Below are 25,478 nucleotides of genomic sequence, written 5' to 3' on the forward strand. Positions count from 1 at the left end.
CGTCACCGTCTCCTTCGCTCCTCTCCTCTCTCTGGCTCTACCAGGATAATTAAGCATGTCAGAGATGTGCTGACTTGGCACAATTGACAGCCATAGTGAAGGAGAGAGAGAGAGAGAGAGAGAGAGAGAAACAGTGACAGAAAGAGGAAGAGAAGTAGAGAGAGACCTTCAGGCTGTGTCTCCTTTCTGCAGTCCAGACAGTGCATCACTACTGCTCTGCTCTGTCAGTGTCTGTGTGTGAGTGTGTGTGTGTGTGTGTGTTCTGGGCAGGAAGTCATGCTGTATGGCAGCAAAGTTGCCCAGTGTTTTAACCCTCTCTATCTATCCACTACCTCGTCCAGAGCTTCTTGATGTGCCCAGCCCTTCACACACTCCATGTGCATCTCTCCAAATGTGAAGAAATGAATGGAGAGGAGAAGATGAACAACACGACACTCTCATCTTTTTTTGTCACAGTGGAAACAAATGTGTCATGCTGCTTTCATGGCGGTTCGAGCAAATGAGGTATTGTACATAAAAACCCTGTTTGGACAATGTCTGATGCCATCTAACAGTAAACAACAAACTGTAGGACAGCATTGAACTTAAATGTACATAGTATATCACCAGACAGTAAAGCAGCAATCTGTTCAATGACATCATGTTGCAGGAATATCAATTTGTATTGTACTGCACTGTCATGCAGTATTTTTTATGTTTATTAGGTCCTGTTAAAGACACCCTGCGGAGTCATCCAGTGGTTGAAGATGTATTCACATGTTTTTACTTAAAGATTCCATCCAGACATGTTTGAAGATGTGTAAAATACATACGCTGCTTTGAATAATAATTTGTCTGATGTGATTTTTCCGTTTCAAAAAAGTTCAATTACCTGGTTAGAAATTCTTGTAATGAAAAGAAGCAAATTTATTTTACTCACTACTGGATATAATATATCTCCCCGATCAAAATGGAAGACCATTCTCAGTGTGTGAGCACTGCAGACTTCAATTTTCTAGCTCACACTTGTGTAAGTTGCCTATTGGACCAGGACTGCCTGCAAGATGAGTTGTGATGTCACATAGCACATGGCTTAAACTTAGAGTTTAGTTGAGCTCAGAAAAAATACTTTCCACTTTCAGCAGTATCAAAAGTGTCAAACTAATGTCAAACTCTCAACATCATTCTGCAAAGGAAAGACACAGCTTAGAAACATCCAAGAGAAGTACCATTAACCTGAGTGGAGGTGAACTTTATGTACTAATACTCACAGTAAAAATGTTTTGTTGTAAGTAAATGGTATTCATTTGAATGGAATCTAACAGCATTTAAGTATATTTGGAGAAGTAGTACAAGTAGGATAGCTTACAAGCACTCAGAAAATGATGACATTGATAATGAATTAGTCTTTCGATTACAATTATTCACTAATCAATTGTTTAGTTTGTCGAAACTGAAGAGAAAAGGAATTTAAAAGATTCAATTAATTCAAAGGAAAGTAAAAAACATTCTCACATTTCCAAAGCTGGAACCATGAATTTGACTTAAAAGCCCTTTTCAGACTTAGGATACATAACTTTGCTGGCCTTGATAAAATGACAGCATTCTGTTATTCAGACAAAGGTCATTTTTTTTGGTAATCTTTCTCACAGGCTTCATTCAGTGGATACTGCAGAGAGAGCAGCACACAATATTTGTCATTTATGCAAGATTAGACGGTACATCAAGTAATGTACATTTCATAATATGCAATAACGAACAAAAGACCAAATCTAAACCAACAGCAGCTTATTAAAGCGCCCAAATAAGTAACAGCCTCATTTAATTATTGTTTCCAAAACACTGAAAATTCTGTCCATTTGTGATGATTGAACTATCCATGAGTAAAACAACAGTGGGACTTGCTGTTAGATCCAGATTGATCCTGTCTCCAAGTTGGGGATAATTTATCATTTTAACTAATGAACAATGTTACTGCTGTTGTTTCATGTGTGCACACAGCTCTCTTGCTTTGGAGATGCCCACGTGGATGCTGCAGGTTTATAGTAAAGCTGAGAGGAAAGATCTTCTCTGTTTTAGGTTAAGGCCCCCTGAAAAGTCCAGTCACTGGTATTGGTCAGCTGGGCCAACAACAACAAGACAACGTTACGGACACACTGTGAGCCCAGATCTATGAGTTGAGGGGCAGAGAGAGGTCGCCTAGCAGAGGAGACTTTAGCAAAGGAAGCTGCTCATTGTTTGTTCGAGGGCATTCCAAACTAGCTGTTAACCAGATAGGAAGCCAATATGCTTGATTGTGATGACAACAAGTCACAGAAGAAAAACCTGTGCTATTGAAATCAGCTGTGCCAAGGTGGTGAAAAGAACAGTGTTTACTCTGGGAGAAAATAACTCCCTTTGGACAAAAATGCTGTAACACACTAATGAAAAGGAAAAGGCCCAAAAAAGGATTCTTTCGATTCTTTAAAAGTACAGCTGCTTAAAAACAAACAAACAAGCAAACAAAAGAAACACTTAATCTGATGGGTCTTTAGGAGCTCCGTGGCATCACAATGAAGAAGTACTTTTGGTTCAAGTTCCCTTTTTTTTCTGAGTAAAAACTCTATTTATTTTTGAATTTCTACAAAATACTGTAGTAAAGTGCGAATAAGTGAATTTTTAACTTAAGTACAGAATTGTGAGATGCCGGAGGTACAATGATACTGCTTGACCTGAAAGGAGGAGAGGGACAGGTACATGGTGTTCATGTTCTGGGCACACAATGCGATTTGATTAGAGGCACTGAATTTAAAGAAAATTGTTTGTTTACCATGAAAACCCCACAGTGTGCCTACTGAGTTAATTAGACCCACTGAGATTTTGAGTCTGTCTTTGGAAATGGACAAACAATATGTTACAATCTGAAATGTTTGTCTATTTACTTGAGTCCTCTGTTGTAAAGATGGATGGAGGAATGAGCATCATTGTGAAATCAGACTGATCAGAGCACCAAGCTGTTGTCGCACACTGATAATAAACATATATTTATTGTTTAGAACTTACAAGGAGTTTACAACGTTTTCTGGGCAGTGTTGCAGGTGGTCTGTGGCCCTGTCCTCAGGCTATGGGTAAATGGAGCATAAGAGCAGCATCATTTCAGCCCCATGGAGGTAAAATGTTGCACAAGGCAAACCTTCAATTTGATCTTTTTGAACCCGTTCACTCAAATCATAACCCGCATGCGGGTACAATCTGTCTCTCTGTCTCTGCAAAACATTACAAAGAGGCAACATAACGAAGCCCACGTTGAACAGGACATGATGTAGATTTTTCTACTTGTATGGCCATCACGCTGGGCCCAGGAATCACAAATTTCTCTTTGTATACTATCAAATCAGATCCCATGGTGGCTCTTCTCCTCCAAAGACATTGAAGCCATGTTTGTTCTATGCTTTTAGTATCACACATGACTGAACTCTGTCAGTCAATATTCAAAAACATTACTTTTTAATATGTAATCATTTAGTTTAAGTGCGTTTTGATATCAATCAGATGGAATTAGATGGGAATAAGTTATGCAGGGCAAGCTCTGCTGAGTTTATGGCCTCTTGCAGCACTTTATGAAGCCTTGAGCTAATGCATAATAAGACTTACATGGATCTACATCCATTTAGATACAAGATGGATGATATCTTTATCATGATGAAATCACCTGACAGCAATAATGACACAGTTTGACCTAGCCCTCCTCCCATTTTCTCTGTGCACTACTCCTCCATAACAGATTTATCAGTGCATTACTCAGATGAGAAAGAAAATTTGAAAATGTGGGATCTGTGTGTTTTGCAGCTTAAGGTGCTGAGAGAGCATCAGGTTAATATTCACTGGTTAGTGTCGACAGAGAGAAACCTCATAAATATGTCCTCAGGTTGCCTGCTCACTGTCAGCTTTAACGCTCTGCCCACGCATACGCCCACACACATGAATAAGGTACAGGCACACATGCACGTGCACTCACCACAGACAAATACGCATGAAACACACACACTCACGCAAAGTCACACACAAAGAAATACCCGTGCACACACATGCTTGCACACACGCCCACACGCTACCTAGCTAGGATCTCAGCAGGCAGGCAGCGCCGACAGGCTGAGCCAAAATAACGTCTTAAACTCAGTAACCTCAGCCATCATATCAACAACTGAATCAGAGCAGATAGGCAGTCTGGCTGGCTGGCTGTTCAGCTAAACAAATCAAGGCTGGTTAAATGAACACGCAATGAAAAAGATGTGTCCTTGCCCCGCAGTGGAGTTGGTGGATTGTGCAGAAAATGTTTAGAAATGCTTGTAAATCATTTTCAGACGCTGTTGTCCGTCATCATCCAGTTTGTTCAATCATCCGTCCGACACATTAGGGATGGGGAGAGATGCGGTGTGGGAGCAAAATAGCCTGAGGGAACAGTACAGTACGAAATCCTATTCACATAAATCTAATGAACCTGAGAAAAGCGATGACTGAATATATTTTAAAAGCTTAGTTAATCTCATTCCAGCAGTATTACATACAGTGAGGTCATATTCTCTATATTATGTCTGTTCAAAAACATAACTACGTTTTAAAAATATAGACACTCTGCGTTATTCTAATGAGCTGAACTGTAGCTTTTACAGGTGCATTTGTAATTATTCTGGTGAATACAAAGGTGTAAATGATCTAAATATGTCTATTATCTACACGGAATAGCTTGAGTTGATATTTCATGCTACTGTTATATGCTCTGACATTTTTTCCACTCCCAGGGGAAGCACTTAAAGGTTGTGATGCTCTTTTTATGATAATTTTCTAGAGCCATTCGCACCGTGCCATTTATATCACTCATGTCATTTGGGGTATACATTCTAATGTAACAAAGAATGCTCATATCTGCAATGACTATTATCAATACTTTAATTAATTTGTTCTTAAAAAAAAGGAACTGCTTTGGTGATTTAGTAACATTAACCGTCGGGAGAAAAGTGCAGAAGCTACATATGCAGTCACCTAGAGGGAAGATTGAACACAAGACATGATGTGTAACATGTGTTATTCACATACAGTGACAATACCTAATGAATCATTACATCTTATGATCTTTGTTGTAATTAATCTGACTTGTGTGTTTTCATGCACTCATAACCAGGTGACTGACAGCAGTTAGCTGACTTCCTAAATGCCATGTAAAGTCTTTTTTCTCTCTGACATTAGCATAGTATATTAGAGAAACCTGATTCCTGTCATAAATATGGGAAGACAACTTTCTAACTGGCTGTTTAAAGGAATAACAAACAGCAGATAGACGACTACAGCATGCGACTTGTATATAAAATGCATCCATCCATCCATCCATCCATCCATCCATCGTATATAAAATGATTCCACCTAAAGTCAAAACTTCAGATGAAACTAACCCTAAAGTAGTCTTTAAAAGTTTATCTTTAAATCTTTCCCTAGTTGTCAAACCCAGATACATTCAAGCTGTGCCATTCAGTCTGCACAGAAGGTGCAGCATTAGTAGCAAGTTAGCAGAGCAGCAGCAGCTTCAATCGGTCTTCTGTATGGACGTCTCGGAGAAAACTAGATACCAGACTCCAAGACGGCCCCCTAATTCATTCAAATGGAAGCTGCTCAGTGGTGCATACCCTGAAAAAAATGTGTATCCTTCGCCGCCGAGCTAGTAGAGAGCATGTGCGACAAACACTCCCGCCGCTAAGCTGGCTGACTTCCTGTTGACTCTACGCCCACGTAAATGTGATAAAATAAAATAATCATACGGCTCCTCTAGACTTTCCAAATGTTGCTGGACCAAATACATGAAATTCTGACAATAAAAAGAATCATTTCATGGACTTTGTAATGCTTAACAAAATGTATTCATGGTTTTACAGCTGTTCCTTTTCCAGTGATTGCGTATGGAAAAAAGACTCGGGGCCAGCGTGCATCATGAGATGAGTGCTGCAGAGAGCCAAGCACCTTTTCTAGGGGGCACATTATTGAGCTGTAGATCAGGCAAGTTAAAGCAGAGATCATTACACATTTACTATAGTTACGTATAATGCATGAAAATCGACTTAAAGCGTATAAATATGCTTCCAGTAAAATGCAGCCCATTACTCTGCCTGTGCAGACTGCTAGATTGATTAAGACAGTATCAGATGCATATAAGACAGATATTTGACAAACGTGTTTGAAATACTTTCTCTGTACACACAGCTTTGGGTTTTCTTCACCACGTTGGGCTGTTTTTAGTTGCGCCAAACAGCGCCAGACCGTGATTACATGTGTTTTCACTGCAGCCTCACAGCAGGAGATAGATGTGCTGAGATGCACTGCAAGAGTTGTATAACAGCTGTGTTCTGTTACTACTGATGTAAATGGAACTTATCCTGCACACACAAAAAGGTTTGTATTGGCAAGCTGGAAAAATGCTTTTAATGTGAAGAAATTATAGGAAATGTCATCTGTTGATCAAACTTAAATCCAATTTCTTAAAGCTGCATTTATACACAGATTTAAAGTAACCAGATTACTACAGTCTAACCTGGATTCTCTAGGTGACCTCAGTGCAACCAAACAAACATAATGTTGAGGAAAGAAGAAAAAATCTTGAGTTTGTAAAAGTTGTGAAAACAGGAGGCTAATGGTACAGCTAGTCACAGTCAGGTGGGGATGGGTGAGAAAAAATATGATCCACTCCTAAACGTGACAGAAACTCATCTTTGGTGTTACATTGATGTGAAAGTCACGTAATTATTACTGAAAAACATAGGGGGGAAACACAAAATTATGAACCCACCCACCATCTCAAGAGGTACTGCATTGATCCAAATTACCACTGAAGAGTCTTGTTTTTTCAGAATGCAAACAAAAGAAAATATAAACTAAACCAAACCCACTTTTTCTCTTGATAACTGAACAAACCAACATTGTGGGCTCCATCTGTGAAAGTACAATTTCATGTAATAAACAAAGTCACCTGAATTAGGGTTGGGTAGTAGGGCTAAACGAGAAAAAAAAACAACTGTCTTCTGTATGATTCTATGCTGTGATGTCTTTCATTGTGAAGAAAAGCACGGCAAGCAAGAATATTATCGTTTCACATACTACTGGGAGCAGCTGTGCAACAAAAACTACATAACGTGGCAATGCTGGTGGGCTCATACACGTGACTGATTGTTTTCAGGTTTTTGACTGTATAAATGGGTACCATGTCTTTTTCGATAATAAAATGCTTACATTTGCCAACACACTACACTTTCCTTCCACTGGTGCCCTGTCTTGTCATATCGGTGACACTGAATAGCAAGGATGCCCCCTAAAAGATGATGGTTCGCACAGTCACTTGAAAAATCCCACATTTGGCTCAGATTGCATGTATTTATCCACATGACAACATGTGGTTACATGTGTGGTTAAATGGAGTCATGAAGTGGAGTGATCCGGCCAAGCCTTTAAGGAGCATGGCTTTGTGGGTAACCAGCATGTGACGGAGGTCCAGTGTTGCAGGAAGTGACTGACTGTAGTGTGTAAAAGGAGTGCATGCCAACAGGGGTGATTCAGTTACGATAAACAGCCATCAGGCCAAAGTTCACTGTCCTAAAAGAAAGTAAATAAAGGCCTGTCTCTCCCCCTTATCAGTGCAGAGGTTGTCTAGACAATGACAATGATGTGAATATATATTTTAAATGGTTTCATTTGTTTATTCATTTACATGTTGTTAAAAGTGAAATATTAGGCTCATTGAAAGCTTGATTGAAACAGTAACGCATGGCTGCTGCCAGGCTCATTATTCTGACAAATCCATATGGTATCCTGACATTATATGTTGGCAAAAGAAAAAGAAAAACAGGAAAAGAATATTCAAATTGTGAACAGCTGAGCTCTGATTCCACTGATAAAATGTAGTTTGGAGGACAGCCCTACTGGAAAGGAAGGCAGCTAAAGTCAGCTGCTTCTTACCTCTGGTTTTGGAACTGAGACAGAAGATAGCATCTGCATGTGAAGAGACACACATTGCTCTCACTTCACTGCTGCTTTTGTCTGGAACAGGTGTGAGTGTGAATGAAGTCTTTATAAACTTTGCGCAGCACATTGGTCTGTTTAATGTCAGGCTTTGCAGAATGAAACCATTTCCATATCACTGAGGTAACATGACTAACCTGTCTTCAGCCATTCACCGTCACCTGCTGCTGCCATTATCCAAGTTTCTTTGACTGTCAAAGCTCGCACGTGCAGGTGTCCAAGGACAAACAAAAAACTTTTATTGATCAAATCAGTTTAATACATAGCTTCCTCAAAGGTTTATATTTTGAAAATCTATCTCGCTCTTGTGACTCAAACTGAAGCAAAAGCAAATGGAGTGCCAGCGAGGAAGCTGAGTGCAGCTTGATGGAGGCTTACTGCTATCTGATGAATCAGTGGAATTTAGGAAATGACGATTGAAGCATTAACGTGAAGGAAGTCTCAATACAGCTATTGGCTACTAACAGCTGTAAGACACACTCACATACAGGCAAACGATCACAGAGCAAACATGTACATAAAAATGACGACATGCACACACACTCTGACCCACAGCCACATCAATCACACTTCTAGACACAAACACAAATAGACATGGAGCTCAAACACACAGACACGGTCACAGATGACCACATGCACACACGCAGAGATGACGTGCCTATTTAGGTCAGTGTAAATGTGGGCTGGGTGGATGTCTGACTGACTAGTAAATAAGCTGGATGGGAAGTAAATAAAGCAGACAGAATCAGACAGCAGGCAGCCATGCACAGAGAGACAAGGTAAACACACACACACAGACACGCACGCACACACACGCACACACACACACACACACACACACGTTTGCTTCACAGACCTGAAACATTACGGAACAATCATTTGCATACCAAGACACAAACAAACACATACACCGAAGAAGAAATTAGGCGAAAATGATGAGTCACTGTGTCTGTCTGCTTTAGAGTGCTTCTGCCATTGACACCAACACACACACACACACACACTCACACACACAGACACACACATTCACAGACATACAGGTGCACATTTTTATGGTTATCTTTGTAAAGGCATTCATTAACTTTCATTATCTTGCCTCTACCCTAACCTCAACCCTCACAACTAATTGCCTTACCCTTGCCGTAACCTGAACCTAATTCTAACCTTAATCCCAAAACCAAGGCTTAAACATCAAACAGCCTTTTGCAGGGGTGTGGAGAAAAAAGCGAGGGACCACCAAAAGGTTCTCACTCCGATGGTCTAAAACTAAAACTGGTCCTCACAAAGAGAGCTGGAAAGTACAAATGTAGACACACACAGACTTGTGTCTCCAACCTGGTGATTAGAATGAATAAATATGAATGCATATATGCGGACATTCACACATTGACAGACACATGCATGCAATTATCATGTCGTAAATCTTGTAATTATATGGGGCGTGCATAAATACACAATGGACACACACACATGCACACACACACACACATGCATTCTCGCAGTTACGGACAAGTACACACATGAACAATTATCTTGTCATACATCTGGTAATTATATCTAACTAATATGGACACACAATTTGCACAAATCCTGCTCACATACACACACACACACACACACAGAGGTCCTGACCACTAGTCAGTATCAAAGTGCAGTTCTGCCACGGATGTGTCACTATCTCCAGGATCTGCTGGTGAACATTGCACAGTAGGAATGTGATTATCCTATTTGGATTGATTTGATAAAAAGTGTAATAATGAAATCAAGCATTCAAAGCAGGTAAGCCTCTGCATTAACTTCAATAATCTGACTTGTACCATAAAGAGCACTGTAGCCTATTCATGACGATCCAGGTTGGGGCGTGTGGTATTCAGCAGCTTTCAGCAGTTGAATGTCAGTAGAAGTATTAAAATTATGTAGGTATAGAGGTTATACATACAGTGTACAAGCCTGCGTCTGATATACGCGTATTCATTGGGAACATTAGGTCATGTTCAAAACGTTAATGTCACTTGCACATTGATGTCAATACAATCACAGAGGGCTCCAACAAGAAAAAGGGCTGCTTGACAAAGTCGTGTCTCAATGGACTGCATATACAGAATGTGAAAACCCAAATCCTCTGTAATTATTCTGTATAATGAAAAAGGAATAATATTTGAATTCATTAATCAATTCTGTTTTAAAGCTTTGATGAAAGTATGTTTGAAGTTACCATACTTGTAAAGTGTAATTGTACTTGCTTACTGATAAAAGATTATTACAGTGATAACCTTTCAGTCTTCGAGCATTATAAGCAGCTGTGCAGTATTTTGGCTTCTAAAGTCTGGTAGAGGATGGTGGCTATTTTCCACCAAAAGAAAAGAAATATATCTTATTTGGTCATGCTCCATAGTTGTCTTATTTACATGTTGTGTCTTCTAGATAGCTAGCTACTGATTCAGGCCAAACTCAGAAATCTGCTGTTTTTGTTCAGACTTGGAGAGTGTGTAACCTTTTGCTGCCAGTTCCTTCTTAGCTACTGACTTTGAGTAAATATCTAACAATCCAATGCAGCTTTGTTTCCATAGCCTTGTGTTCTAATGGTAAATGGTACTTATATAGCGCTTTTATCCAAAGCACTTTACAATGTGTTTCTCGTTCACCCATTCACACACACATTCATACACCAATGGTGACAGAGCTGCCATGCAAGGTGCTGCCTGCCATTGGGGGTAACTTTGGGTTCAGTGTCTTGCCCAAGGACACTTCCACTGCGGAGGGGCTGGGGATCGAACCACCAACCTAGCGATTGGAGGACAACCCGCTCTACCACCTGTTGTTTTGGTGTTCTTTCACCAATGTAATAATGTGGTAATTGAGTAATGTGTCTGCATCAGTAGAACAGTCAGGATGGTATGGTTTTTGAAGTTTACACAGGAAACTAAGGACATCATTTGAGAATCAGATCAGTTCTTAAGTGGTATATATAGTAGCAGCTGAGTGATTTAGGAGAATTTGAGGCAATTACTTTTTCAATTCTTAATAATTTCCTTACTACCAACGGGTCAATTTCCATATGCTATATATGGCAATTTAAGGGTGCTGGTTATGACAATGATGACATGAACACAAGCACACACTTGATTTGCTGCACACAAATTCAAACCAAGCACATGTCTTGTAGGTATGAAAAAAGACAGCAATTAAATCTTAATCACCTTATCACTTAATTGTGAATCAGTAACCGTAATCACAACGGTTACGAGCTCAATTGAGTTTGAATGCCCTTTTTCTGCCTGCCATTTGCAGAAACTATTACTGCATTGGTACAACACAGCATAAAACACAGCCAAGTTCAAGTAGGGAGCGGAGGGGTTTGGCAATTCATCTTTGCCAAAACACAAAAAAAAAAATAAAAATAAAGGATAAAACCGAAGACTTTTCCCTCTTAACTCGGACTCATCTGTGATGTCAGAAAACTCTGCTATGGTCTGAACCCGTTTCCCTGTTGCTTTTACTGCAAACTGTGTCCCATATGTGGTGCTCTACTTGTTCAATGGATAGTGTTCCCACAAAGTTCCTCAAAGATAACTTTGATACAGATTCACCCGTTGTTTCTATTATAAACAGCTTTCTGACCACTGTTACACTCCAGCATACTCAGACACACTCAAGTTAAGAGCAGAGACAGCTACACTGCTTCTCTCTAAACATGCATTTTATTAAAGACTTCAAATATTTTGTGCTTAGCTATTGCATAAATCTGTATTTTTGAGAATCTTGTGTTTAGGCAAGCATTGAGTATCAACAATAGATGCAGCAGCATCTTTTCTTTCACACTTTAGTGCAGAAATTTAACACAGCATATCATGAAATTTTAATTGATTGCCTTAAGCGGGTGTGTGATTTTCTCTTGATCAACTTTTAACAGTATGTTTTTGTTCATGATACCCAACTCATCCTTTCCTCAGCATTCATCACCTGTGCGGTCCCACAGGGTCGTTCTTTTCCTCTCCGCCTGCTCTGTAACAAGCTCTCTTTGTCGAGCTGAAATGAAAGCTTAAAGCTAGTGTTCTGCACTATAAGGAGTCTAAACACATTGATGGTTGTTTCTGGGAAATTGAGTATTACAACAATAGTGATAAACTCTAGAAGTGTCTGAATTAAGTTGGTAAAACATCTTCTCTGACAATTCCTGTGGGCAGAAACTGGAAGGAACTTTTCAGCTAATTGTAGTTTGTGCTTGAAGTTTTTGATACCATTTCTCCTATCAGCGTTGGACACTGTCTTTGGAAATCAGTTACTTATTACATTAGGCCTGGATGATACAACAATAGTTATATGTACTGGTGATAGACACTTTATCAGTAGCAATATAAAAAATGATGGACAGTTGTACTTAAATGCATTAGATGCACACGTAAAAAAGTAAAGTAAATGTGAAAGTACATGATGAAAAGTGCAAAGTTCTGATGCATGAACAAATTCCAAGCGTGTTCCTGTCCTGACTCATTAACAGCCTATCATTCCTTCATAATGGAGCAGTAGCTTTCCCTGTTGGCTTCCACTATGAAGGAATGATAGGTTCACTAGTCTCTCGTTACCTTCGTCCACGCCTGCACATCTCCCCTGGTGGAGGCGGCTCTTGTAAGACTGGCTTCATGGTGAAAAAACATTCATGATTACCGCAACCTTCACCTTAGCGACACTGTCCTTACAGCCTGCTCCGAGTGCTCACTGCGTTGAAGGTGCACACGGTGGCAAGTGTGAAGTCCCTGTCCAGGGATACTGTTAGCCACCCTGAAGCTTAACCTCACAATGGTTAACTTCAACTTTAACCTCATCTCCACCCTGGTTGTCCTCCGTGCACCTCAAGTTTTGATTTACTTTCTTTATTAATGTTTCTCAGGATTAGATCATTCTTTTATCTTTTTCTTTTTTTAAATTTAAGTGTGTATATGTATTTATCTATGTGTTTTTTATTGTTGGTTCCAATATAAGGCCATCAACAGTTTGAGAAAATAGTTTCATCTCAGTTCAGGATTGGTTTATATTCACACTTAGTTTTTACATGAGAAGTTTCCATGATGTTTTCCTACATATTCAGCATATCAGCAGATGACTGACAACACATCAGTCTGTACTTTGATGCTTTTCATGTGTATACTTATGTTATCTGGCTTCACCTGTGCTGTAGGCTGCAATTTCATCACACATGCGAGCACTCACATGCTCACACGCATATATGTTACCATGGTTACTGAATAATTTACAATAAAATTGCTTTTACAGATGTATCAACTATAAGATTACTTGCTGAACACATGAGCAGCACATCAATTCAGTAGTTTTGCCTTTGAATTCATGCTAAAATCACAGATTTAATACCACAAAATACTTAGATTGTTGGCTTACAGACCAGACTTCTTAGAACTTGCTGACCATGCTACTTGTTGGCTTTGTCTCGCTGGCCTGAACCAAACTGTCAACAATACAAAACAAAACTAACTAACTGGACAGGATTGGATTTAGGATTAACATGACCAAAAAGGTCAAGTAACATCAATCACAATTTAAAGTGTTAAATTGTGATTGATGCCCTTTTTTGGTAATAATCTCACATTTAGTCTATATCTTGTATTTTTCAAGTTTTGTTTTGTTTTTTTGTTTTTTTTACAACCTGTCTCATCACCTGTGTGCTTATTGTGAGTTAACTGAAACGATCCCTTCAGAAAAGCTATGCTTCCATCAGATTTTGTTACATCATTACATCTTCCTCCGCTGTACACCAACAGCATTCTTGAAAATCAATCTTACATCTCAGGATTCCTCAAAATGAAGCACATGCAGGTAAAACAGTGAACAGACAGACATCCTCTATTATGTCTGAGGCCTCAGTCCCAGTCAGCAGGCAGGCAGAGGGGCAGGAGGTCCTCCTCTAACAACCCCGAGCTGTCAGTCACTTTATGGATGGGCGAGGGCTCACATTAGTACAGCTCAATATGGATCGACTGTGGTGGGAGACCACACTCTGAGACATGGAGCAGAGGAGGGAGGAGGAGGGGATGACAGACAGAGTGAGATAAATGGAGATGGACAGTAGAAGGTGACCACCGAGGAAGAGGGAGAGTGAAAAAATGTGTCAAATGCACAAAGGGAGACGACAGGGAGGATGAAAAAGAGGGAGGCATGTTGGGATTGAGAGTGACTCTGCAGTATTACCATTCTGTATACTGGCTGTCGCGAGGGGGGTGTTAGAAAATGTCTGCGAAGAAAAGATGGCACTAGTGAGATTTAGTGGAAGACTAACTTTCTCACATTTGGAAGACACCACTACTCGATCTTTTGGTTCCCGTGAGAGGACACTGCTTCTCTCCCTCTTCTTTTCTGAAGAGGATAAATTGCTGGACATGACTTTTTTTTTTCTCCATCAGGCTTTCACTTATAGTGCCATCTACCGTTGCAAGGAGGACGTAAGTTGCAATCAAATTGTGATCCAGCAGACTCACGGCAAACTCCATCCCAATGCTGATGCCACTTGAGCCTACAAAAGATGTCGTCTCTTTTGTTGACAGTAGAGAATTTCTCCAAGGATGGTTAGCAGAGGTGTTAGAAAAAGTCTGACAATGCTGTGGATTTCTTAATGCAGATATGTGATTGGATTTTGGAGAACATGTGAATGTGAACTAGTCTTGTGGTTTCGTACTAATGTGGCTGAATCCTATTTATCCCATTACATCTACCTGTTGATTCATCTTTACACCTACTTGTGCGCCAACATAGTGAAGAACATCAGTCTCATGCTTTATAGCCCAATATTTTCAAACCCATCCATCAACCACGACTTCCATACGCTGACCACCTGATGTCTCTCATGCACGGACAACTAAGTTCCTCCTCCTCCAAGTATGGCCACTACAGAGTCACTTGAGCACAAATTGTTTGAGGGCAATTGCTGAGCTGACCGATGCCATCCTACATAACTGTAGAGGTCACCTCACAATAAAATATAAGTATGGGCTGTAAAAAGCTGCTTGTACAAACAACCTATGGGGCTGTTTTTATGGGAGGACAGTTTCATTCATCACATCATGAATATAAAAACACAGTTGACTGCTGCTTTACAGATTTAAACACATCAATTACCTCTCTGTCTGTTGTATTTTTCATTTTCGGGAGGAAAGCATATCAAATTCTGAGAAACAATTGAAAAAAATATTGTGCAGACCCTTAAGTCAGCTGTCAATAGAGCATTTATAGACGTTCACAAGTAAGGGGAAAAGAGGTAAAAACTGTCAAGAAAGCATATCAGACTTGAGTAAAGAGTAGTAGTAGTAGCAAACTAGTGTTGTTTTCCACTATGTACTCAAAAATGTGTTAAGGGGTGGACAGAAGAAATAGATTTATAAGAGCAGAAGCAGAAAGGATGAAGGTGCAAGGATGAAGCCAAAAAGAGAAAAATAGTGGAAGGGAAAGAGTATGATGAGAGTAAAAGGTTATTTTCCAGTGCTGGTAACATGGCCTTGGTCCGCGTCTGCCAGAGCAGCTAAATAGTTGCTTCTACGTACGTTTCACCTGAGAACACAAAACATACAGTAACGAGCTCACCATGGAAATCAGTGTGGATAAACATACACTGAACATAGAGGCAGACAGACACAGAGCGAGCTGCAAGAAGAGGGGAAGGCCAGGCGGAGTGTGTGTGTGTGTGTGTCTGTGTGTGTGTGTGTGTACGTCTATGTTTGTGAGGACTGCTGTGGGTTTTGACCGGTCATTACTTTGGGACAGACCTTCAAAGGGTGATTAAGGTAAGGGTTGGAGTTAGTAATTTAGCTGTAATGGTTAAGGTTAGGGCAAGAAGCCAAGGACTGCATCGCGTGCGTGAGTGTCCTCACAAGGATAGACGTACAAACATGTCTGCCTGTGTGTGTTTTACCTGACATGAACCCAGCGTGGTAAACAAAACCTTACGTTAGCCTTGCAGCGATCGACCACCGGCGTCTGCCTACATCTGAATGTTGCCGCGTTTGTTTACTACCGCTCGATGACTTCATTCCCCTCTTCACCCCCTCAGGGCCTCAGCGGAGACTGACCAGAACGAACCCAGACACGTACACTCATACACACAGCTGATGAATTATGTAATACATGTGGTTTGAGAACAGAGAGAAGGCTCGGCTCCACAGTGATTTCTCCATATATGCAGGAGTTGACTAGACTAATAGTAACAGCAGGAAGCATACACATATTTTAAGATAAACTAGTGTGTGTGTGTGTGTGTGTGTGTGTGTGTGTGTGTTTATGTGAAGATTTGAAGCCAGTGCATTAATCAAAATCTTAACCACACAGTACACACACTGCATGCCAGCCCCACTGGGCTCTATGTTCAGTTTAATTAACTCATAGGAAAGAACAGAGAGCAGCCAGCTGAGTTATAAGTCAATCTGTCAGTGACTCAGTCAGTCCATCAGTTTGGTTTTCTATAAGCTCACAGAGTGGGATGTCTGTCCCGGAGATCCCATCTTCCTGAGAATAAAGGTTCTGTCAGCTGCTCCGCACTCTTGGTTGTTTAAGCCATCGAGCCGGCTTCAGCTGCAAGTCAAATTGCTTTGACAAATCAGTGGTGAGTGGAGGAGGCACAGTCCAATGTGTGCTCTGGTTAACATTGCCAATGGAAACATCACAGCGGGACTCCGAGCTCTCAGCAATCAAAGAGAAAATGGCAGAATGTGAAATTTGCTGCAGCAGCTTGAAAACCCAGACTGAGAGGCGACATGAGAGAATGCTGTTGAAAATGTCATCAGTCACCTTCACGGGCGCATTATCTGCATAAGTTGGTCTAAAGGAGCTGTTTATTTATAAGGTGGAAACACACACAGACGACTGCCTCATTGTGGAGGAAGCAGCTCCGCAACTGTACTGAGGCCTGCTTCCTTGGTGACACTGCTGTAGCTAGCTACAACGACAATCCTCATTGGTTTTGCTTCTAACCATAAACGGTATAAAAGATTGACATAGCAACCGGTCCTGAAAAATGAAGCCAACCCAGAAGTGTGTAAAGGCCCGGTCTGTCCTTACATCATAGGCACCCAGCAGGGATGAACTGATGCCTTATCTTGGTCTGTAAAATAATGTAAATATATTTTCTGACTCGGTCACGGGTATTGTTTATTGAAATCTAAATTTATGTCAATAATGTTGGGGACGTGGCTTCTCGTGAACCTGCATTTATGGGAGTGCAGTGCATGCACGGCTCGCGCTGAGATATGACGTCACACGCCGACTTGGTGGCTTTTCCAGAGTTGTGTTGCCGTGGAGTTTGGATTTTGCTTGTTTTGAATTATTGGATTATCGGACATTACTGGAACAAGAGGATTGACCACTTCACGGAGCTGCTGGGGACCGGATCCAATGTTCACAGGAGGGCTGATGCACGGAGCCATGAGCCAATCAGCTGTTGATGGCGTCAGCCACCTGTTACTAGTTGCTGTGAGGTGTTTCATGTGTTTGTGACTCTGCAGAGATGTGCAGGTGGTGGAATATCTATGAACTGATTAATGAACTGTTTTCTGAACTTTACGAACTCTATTGAGAGACAGAGAGGACCTGCCTCTCAATCCGTCTGACCAATCGCTGCTCCTATGGCTCTGCCCCCCTCCAACGATTTTTGCGTCACTAGCTCCAAAAATCCAAGATGTCAACCAGGAAGTAGCAAAAACCTGGCTTCATTTTCTCAGTGCAGAAACCAACAGGTGACGTCACGATAGATACGTCCATCTTTTATACAGTGTATGCTTCTAACTAGGAGTCTAAATCATGAGTACACCCACCATCTCACCTTACTTTTACCATGCTAACACCAGCTACCTAACCTGAAGATGGACAAAGTGTCATCATAATTATTTCAATTAATCCCCAGAAGAACATGAATGACTTATATCTGGGAATACAGTATTTTTTTTGCATCACTGTGCAAAAATGCCATACGAACCTTTCATCTGACTGTAAATCAAATGGTTTGAGAGGAGACTAGACTTCTGCACCTACTCTTGGCTCCACTTTCACGCTTTAGAAAATGTAGTTTTGACGAAAGATTTTAGCCAATCCCAGGTCTTTTCACACAGAGTTGTTGGAATAATATAAAGACCAAAAACATCCGAGGCAGGAGATGGACGTGGTTGTCAATGAGTTAAACAGCCTACTTTCACTGTGAAGCCACAGGTAAATGCTGACAACTTGATAAACTATTTTGTGTGTTTAAATGCCACATTTGTCTTGTGAGATGGAGTTAGTACAGAAGGGAGGATCTACAGAAAAATGGCCGTATTTTTTATTTTATTTTATTGTTTTTTTTAGTGTGTTTTTTTTTTTGTTTGTTTTCAGATTTTCTGTTGCTTAATGTACCCAGGTAAAATGTAGGTGTGCTTGAATTTTTTAAAAGTGAAATAATTACATTAATATTCTTGTACATATTGATAGTCTTAGAATCTTGAATTGGATTAAAATCTACTTTAAGTTTAAAGGTCAATACAGTATTCGTACCGACAGATTCAGCACAACTAAATGTCTTAGCGTTAGTACACTCGAATGCACCTAGTATAAGTAAAATGTTTTCACTCAGGTGAACCAAAGTTCTAAAGGTTCTTTACACCCACAGGGTAGATTTTAATAACTGACATATTACGCTCTTCTCATTCGTATTTTTGAATGGTGTAACATCTAGACCAGGGGTCGGCAACCTTAAACACTCAAAGAGCCATTTGGACCCGTTTCCCACGGAAAAGAAAACACCAGGAGCCAGAAAACCCTTTAGACATCTAAAATGAAGACAACACTGCATATATCATTTTTACCTTTATGCTATGTATAAAAAAATCTATAGTGTGTTGCATTTATGAAATCAATGAACTGCTACAGAGAAAACAAAATTTATTCCTACAAACAAAAACATTTTGAACTCTGAAAAAAAAGATGCTAGGTTGAAGTTTACTTTCAAATAAAATACTCAATGTCTATTTGAGTGCTCCTTGTACGTATATATGAAATAAAAAGTCGAACCTAAATCATCCACCTGCAACAAAGCAAAAATGACGTCTGGTTGGTCTACTGACTGCAGCTGGAACTGCTGACCAGACTGGTGACTGCCTGTGAGCGCTTTGGGATGAGGAGGAGCTCACGGCAACGGCGCTACGCTGAGGACAGTTACGGCACAACGATACGTGTTGTCAGAGTTCCTAAAACAACAGAAAAGTCTCAAATAACACAAGAAAGAATTGCTAGATTTGTCGCTAGTCACTTTTGACCAAAAAAAAAAAGTCACCAAGAGAGTCACCAAGTTGGCAACACTGTGCGTGCCGGTGGGTGTCGCACATTGGCGGTAGTGACGCATATATTGAGCAACAAAAAATTAAACGCGTTTTATTTTGATGTTATAAAATCACCGTAATCTTCAAATTTAGAATTACATTTCAAAAACTAACAAAGTAAAATAGAATACATTTAAATTAAATGCTCTTTTTTTCCCCAAAGCCACAAGGAGCCACAGCAGAGGTATGAAAGAGCTGCAGGTTGCTGACTCCTGATCTATACGTATCTGTATGTATACATGTGTATAGCTGCACTCTGGTCTAGACTAAGGCCATGTTTGCATCACACAGGATTTGCAGTAACTACCAGTTCCACTCGTTCATGTTAACACATATATTACAACTACAATAAAAAAAAAAAAAAGTAGTTATGGCTTTTTCTGTTTTGTTAGCATCGATAAAGATAGCTGGAATGCCCAGTAATGATGGAGAAGATGCACAAGAACACTGGCAGCTGCCATGCTGACCCATCAGATGACGTGAGCGCCAGCATTTCATCATCCTGCTCCCCCGATGACGTGTATGTGTCACGAGCACAGGTCTATGGTGCCTTAGCAAACCTAATAATCAGTCTGAGAATGACAGCAGTGTTTCATGAAAATAATATGAGAAAACTGGATCACAAGCAGACTGTAAAACTCACCATATGGGAGGAACAAAGAATATGAAGTGAGTGTGTGACTCAGTACTCTAGTTTTTTATTCTTCAGTTATTTATTCACTGTAATCCATTGACTGTGATAATTCCGCTAACACTGTTGCTCTGGTAGATTTAATTAAAAATAGAGTCTCATTCTTGTATTTGCTTCTTCATATCTGGATAAATGCCATTTTACTGTGGGTTGCACTCATTTTCACTGAATTTCTTAGGATTTAGTCACTGAAATTCTTCCTCAGACACTATGGTTTCACAAAAAAGCAGATTTCATCTCCTAATCTAACTGAAGTGACTCAGCATATCACGAGAGGTTTAAACTATTTATTAGGCAGTGTTGTTGGATGTTTAGGTTGTGTAGCGTTTCACCTGAGGGGAGAGAAGTTACTCCCCAGAGGAAGAGCTGGGCCTCTGTATGCCTGCACACAACTCCAATTACAACAATCATAATTAGAGTTAGTGATTATATTTTAATGAGAAAGTGTAGCACTCAAGTCTGCAGAAGCTAATAATGTGGGCAGCGCAACCACTGATGACTGCTTTTCTCTCTGCACCACCGTGAACTCTTCACCTCGAAGGATACGACCTGTCTAGATTCCCTCATAAATGTCACAGTAAATGTTCACATAAACACTGTAGCATGTACAGGCTTCTATAGAGTAGACAAGTCAGCAAATTATACAAGTTTGCTTAATTACAGAAAGGAGTTGTTTTTACACGCACACACAAAACAGCACATCTCAGCTTTATCTGAAACTTCCTAAGTTGTGTCTGCACCGCATTCTGCTGTACTGAAAATATGCATGAAGTCTCTGTTGTTTGTCTTTTTAAAAAGTTATTCATTGTGTTTTTTTGTGAGTATAATATCGTACAGTATATGTAAACCTCTACAAACACACACACACACACACACACACACACACCCACACACATATATGTAGAGACTAAAATAACAGAAATGGAGGTTGGGGCGTTATTAAAATAAAACAAAATGTAATAGCACTTATTTATACATGACATAAACTTGAGGAGAATAAAATGTGCATAACCATACATTCCCAACGTCCATTCTTGACCACTGTTACATTGTTTGTAGTTGTTGATTATTTTGATATTCCATAGTGTTTGTCCAGAGCATATTCAGTATAGATTTTATATGTTGAAGAAGTCCACTCTGAAATCTATCCACCATTACAGGATTCATATTACGTTACAGGTTTTATAACAACTATGTAGCAACTATTAACATAAAAAAGCGTGAATGCTCTTTTTGTAATGTGGTTCACTAAATCTACATCAGATTAATTTATTGTTTTCTGATTAATATTTCCTTTCTCATTCCATTTTCTATAAAACGGTATCCAGATCTGGATTTGTCATCTACGTTGTGCTAAACATAGCTCCGTGGGTGGAACATATTCACAAGGTTATGCTATTTCTATATGAAAAGAAACAGGTAAAATGAAGCGTATGGTTACAGGTGATGTGTGGATTACACACAACCAATTCATCTATAATATTAGTAAATATTTTCCTTACAGCTCGTTTGATTGTGAACCTTGATTGAACTCGATTGAACCTGAGCAGCCGTCTGTAAATGCTGGATACTCTGACCGCTGTTCTCGCTCTCCACCAGCTGCTGCTCATTTATTATTGGCTTCAATGAATAAGGTAGCAGCCAGTCTTAAGGTGTGGCCACGTTACATTTTCTGTATGTCAATTTCTACTTCTTCATCCATTTACATCCACTGAAGCTGGAATGACAGACATTTACTGTGCGGCTGCAGTCCTCCATCAGCTCCAACTGACACACAGGTCAGCTTGATCAGTGGAGCCACAATTCATTTTTCAGTCTCTCCAGCACTCGCTTCCCAATCAGCCCTCAGTGTGCATACCGCATACTTGCTCTCTTTCACTACTTACATGTCAGATCATCACATCGTTTTTTTCCCTGATCTCGTTGCGTTCCTGCCCTCCATTAACACATTGGCTCCTGTTTTCTGCTTGCCGGCCTGTAAGCCTGTACTCTCTGTTTAGGAGAGCGCTGAGCTGTCCCTGCCAGCCTGGTGTGTGTCGGCACTCAGGTCCAGCTTCCTATCTTCATCTTGCACACTGTGACAGATGGATGTGCTCGCTTGGCCAACGGAAACAGTTAGGCTCTGTATTTGGAAACGGACAAAGTATTGCTTCTACGTGCTGCATCACTATGTTTCATACTTTATCATACCATCAGACCAGGAACTGCACTGTGGCTCTCACCACTTTTTACAGTTTGATCACTCTCAGCAGTTTCTGGGTAAATTTGGTTGAACAGAGACCAATCTGTTGTCAGAAAAGATTAGTCCACTCTCTGTCTTTGCAAACATTTAAGCTATTCAGAGCATTTCTTTCTTCAGACACGGTACAGATACGATCCTGCTGACAGGATTTTTATCAGACAAGAATCATGAGTTTCTTTGGCTTTAGTTTGACTAACTTATGAGAGTAATGCTTATTAGCTACAACAGCATTCCTTTCAGCAACGCAGAACTTGATGGCTACAAACTAAAAGTCATACATATTGTATTTTACAATATCGAACCGATCTCTAATCAGATCTGCAGCTCTAAGAACTGTGTTCCAACAAATTGGTCAAATGGGGATTTTCTCTATAAAACAATGAATCCTTTCTTCTGACACCTCCAATAAGCTGATCAGGTTTTGAGTCATGTGTTCTGTTCAAAAGGTGAATGAAGGAAGTTTAACAGAAGGACAATAAAATGCGGATAGAAGAAAAAAGACAGGATGGCACTAATCACGGTACTCACCATGTCAAACGTGTCTTGGAGAGTGACGAAGAAAAATATTGTGGTTTACAATCTGATACATTTGGACTAGTCTGAGAAGTTTCCTATATAAGTGACCTGACATCACATTGTCAGTTTTTAGCACACACACACTCACACACACACACACACACGCACACAGACCACTGTCTGTCATCAGTGTTTACCTTTGAAGGCATTGGTGGCTGGTAAATCAGTTTCCTGCATACTGCTCCTTCCCACGCACTGCTAGCTGCTGCCGATGCTGCGATGGATGCCAATAGACCAACCTTAACCAGTCCGAGCCACGGCCGCTGGGGGGAGGGAGGGTGGCCGAGAGGAAGGGGCGGCGCCTGCCAGTCTCACTGCCATCTTTCTTCATCAACAGCCCATGTGCTTGAATAAAAGGCCGCTGCCTGTCAAACCTCACGGCGGGCGCTTGTCTTTCCTCTGCTCAGCGACAGCTCGTATGGTCACCTTAGTTCTCTGACTACGCTGCTGCCTGCTTCACTAGCTTGTATGAGGATTTCGCTGTCTTCTGAAAGTAGACTGAGGAAATATAGTGATGGCTAAGTGGAAGAGGAGCACAAATGAAAGAGATGGACGGATTGTTTTTGGGTTTGAGCTACTTTTGGGGTCAAGTTAGAAAAGGATGGAGGTTGGAGTGTGGGTGTGGTTGATCTGAACTCTATCCTCCCAGCAGCAGGCCTACAGCCATGGCCAGCAACATGAATTCTTGGCTGTGTCTCAACCTTTCAGTCTATCTGGCGGTGGATGAGCCTCTGCACTGCTTATGAACTAAAGAATCTGAATCTATCCGTCTCTCCTCCAGAGTCAGGTTTATCTTTTAAACTCAGCCCTCACCAGCATGCTGTCTCCTCTGATTATCCTTGCCCTTTTGCTGGCTTATTCTCCCAATATTTTCTCTTCCCCTCTTTTTCCTCCTGTGTCTTTTGTCCCGTTGCTGCAGTCCCAAGCTCAGCACGAGCTACTCAGGCGCTCTCACGCTGGCACCCCAGCTAGAGAAAAAATAGAGAGAAAACACAGACAGAGGGAGGAGATCAGTGAATAAAATCATAAGAGACCAAAAACAACAGGCGTAATAGATACACCCAAGCAAAACACAGGCAGGGTTAACTGCTGGCCGGCACTGACCAACTGAGAAAAGTGCACAAAGACAATACTCATCCACGTCCACCCACGCACACACCCACACTCAGCACATACACATAAGCACAGCAGTGGACGAGCTGCAATGTGTGTCTCAGTCTGGATAGCGGGTGGGTGGCTGGCTGGCATGGCCCCCTTTAGTTCCTCTCACCCACAAGGTTCTTACATGAAAGGGAAAAGTTTTTCTGAAAGCCAAGCGCCGCCTGTGACCCTATTTCACAGAGCAAGGGAGAGATAGAGCCACATGTCAGTGTGCCACTTTGAAGTCTGCCTGATAAACAGGGCTGGAGGAGGCTACGGCTGAGGGAACAACAAAACTTTATTTACATTTCAAAAGTGCCAAGTGCTGCTTTTTTGTGTCTGGGAAAGGAATAAAATCCAAAAAAACAGGAGCGGGAAAGAGCAGGAGGAGGAGGCGGAGGAGGGTGGCGATGGGAAGGACTGAAGGAAAACTGGTTTTGGCAAAAAAAGAGTTAAACAAAACTACTCTTTTTCTTGTTGTTGAGATATGAAAATGAGGGTGCAGGAAAGCTCACTGAGGGATGGAAAATGATGGGGGGACACAGGAGGAAAGCCTATGTTTAAAACATAACAGCGGCAGATAACCCATAGGAAGAGGAGCAACTAGGAAAAGCAACAAAAAAGATTACAAAAAAATCAAAGAAAAAAAGAGGAGAGGGGGCGGAGACATAAAAGAGACCGAAATCAAACATAAGATAAAGAAATGCAGGTTTAAAAAAGTTTGAGACAAGAAATGACACGGGACAAGGGAAGGAGCGAAGGAAAAAAAAAAAAAAAAAAAGCAGACAGACAGTAAACAAACACACGCCCTGTCTGAGGTTTTGGAAAAGCTTGACAGATCTCAGTTAGTCTTATCTCAGCTCCTGCCTGTTCTTATCAAGCCTTATCACAGCTAGGATACACACAGCAGCGTGTAACCTGACGAATGGAAAAATAAAGGCGAGAACTAAGAACCAGCTCGTGACTAAGACATTTCAGTGTCCAGAGTCCACAGTTTATCCCTGTTCAGGCTGCGTCACAGGCCGCAAGATGACACAGCAGTTCTGGTTGTATCAGAGCCACTTATGGCGAAAGAACTACAACATTAACAACGTCTGTTTAACAAGCGGATTTTATTTTACAATGTACAGGTGCTTATATATATATTTACAAGGCTCCCCATGTATATTGATGTACACTAACTAGGCAGGTTTATATGTACAGTGTACAGACGCAAAGATCATACGTCTAAACAGTGTTGTCTTGAAGCAGTCCTTCATAATTCCCATTGTGAACCGCTGCTGGCACCAGTACCGCCGTTCAGAAACCTCTGGCAAACCAATGTGATCCTTTTGAAGGCAGGTATTTCAACCAAAACTAATTTAGCTACATGACGTGAATCCCATCCAAACTAGCCATCCCCGACTGGAGAGAAAATGACCAAAGGAAATGATTGTTTTATAAAATTTAACAGAAAAAAAGT

At 40.7% G+C, this 25,478-nt stretch overlaps 1 long non-coding RNA gene across 1 annotated transcript in view; it reads right to left on the minus strand.

Annotated features, from left to right (window-relative positions):
- Nucleotides 1–25,478, minus strand: part of LOC103364687 (uncharacterized) — a 126,903-nt gene that overhangs the window by 19,542 nt on the left and 81,883 nt on the right. Inside the window, exon 2 of the long non-coding RNA XR_520559.1 lies at nucleotides 23,014–23,844. This is a non-coding gene — a long non-coding RNA (uncharacterized LOC103364687). The remainder of the gene's footprint in view (nucleotides 1–23,013; nucleotides 23,845–25,478) is intronic.

Source organism: Stegastes partitus, unplaced genomic scaffold (assembly GCF_000690725.1).
Source record: "Stegastes partitus isolate 25-593 unplaced genomic scaffold, Stegastes_partitus-1.0.2 Scaffold18, whole genome shotgun sequence".
In the NCBI taxonomy this organism is placed as follows: Eukaryota; Metazoa; Chordata; class Actinopteri; family Pomacentridae; genus Stegastes; species Stegastes partitus.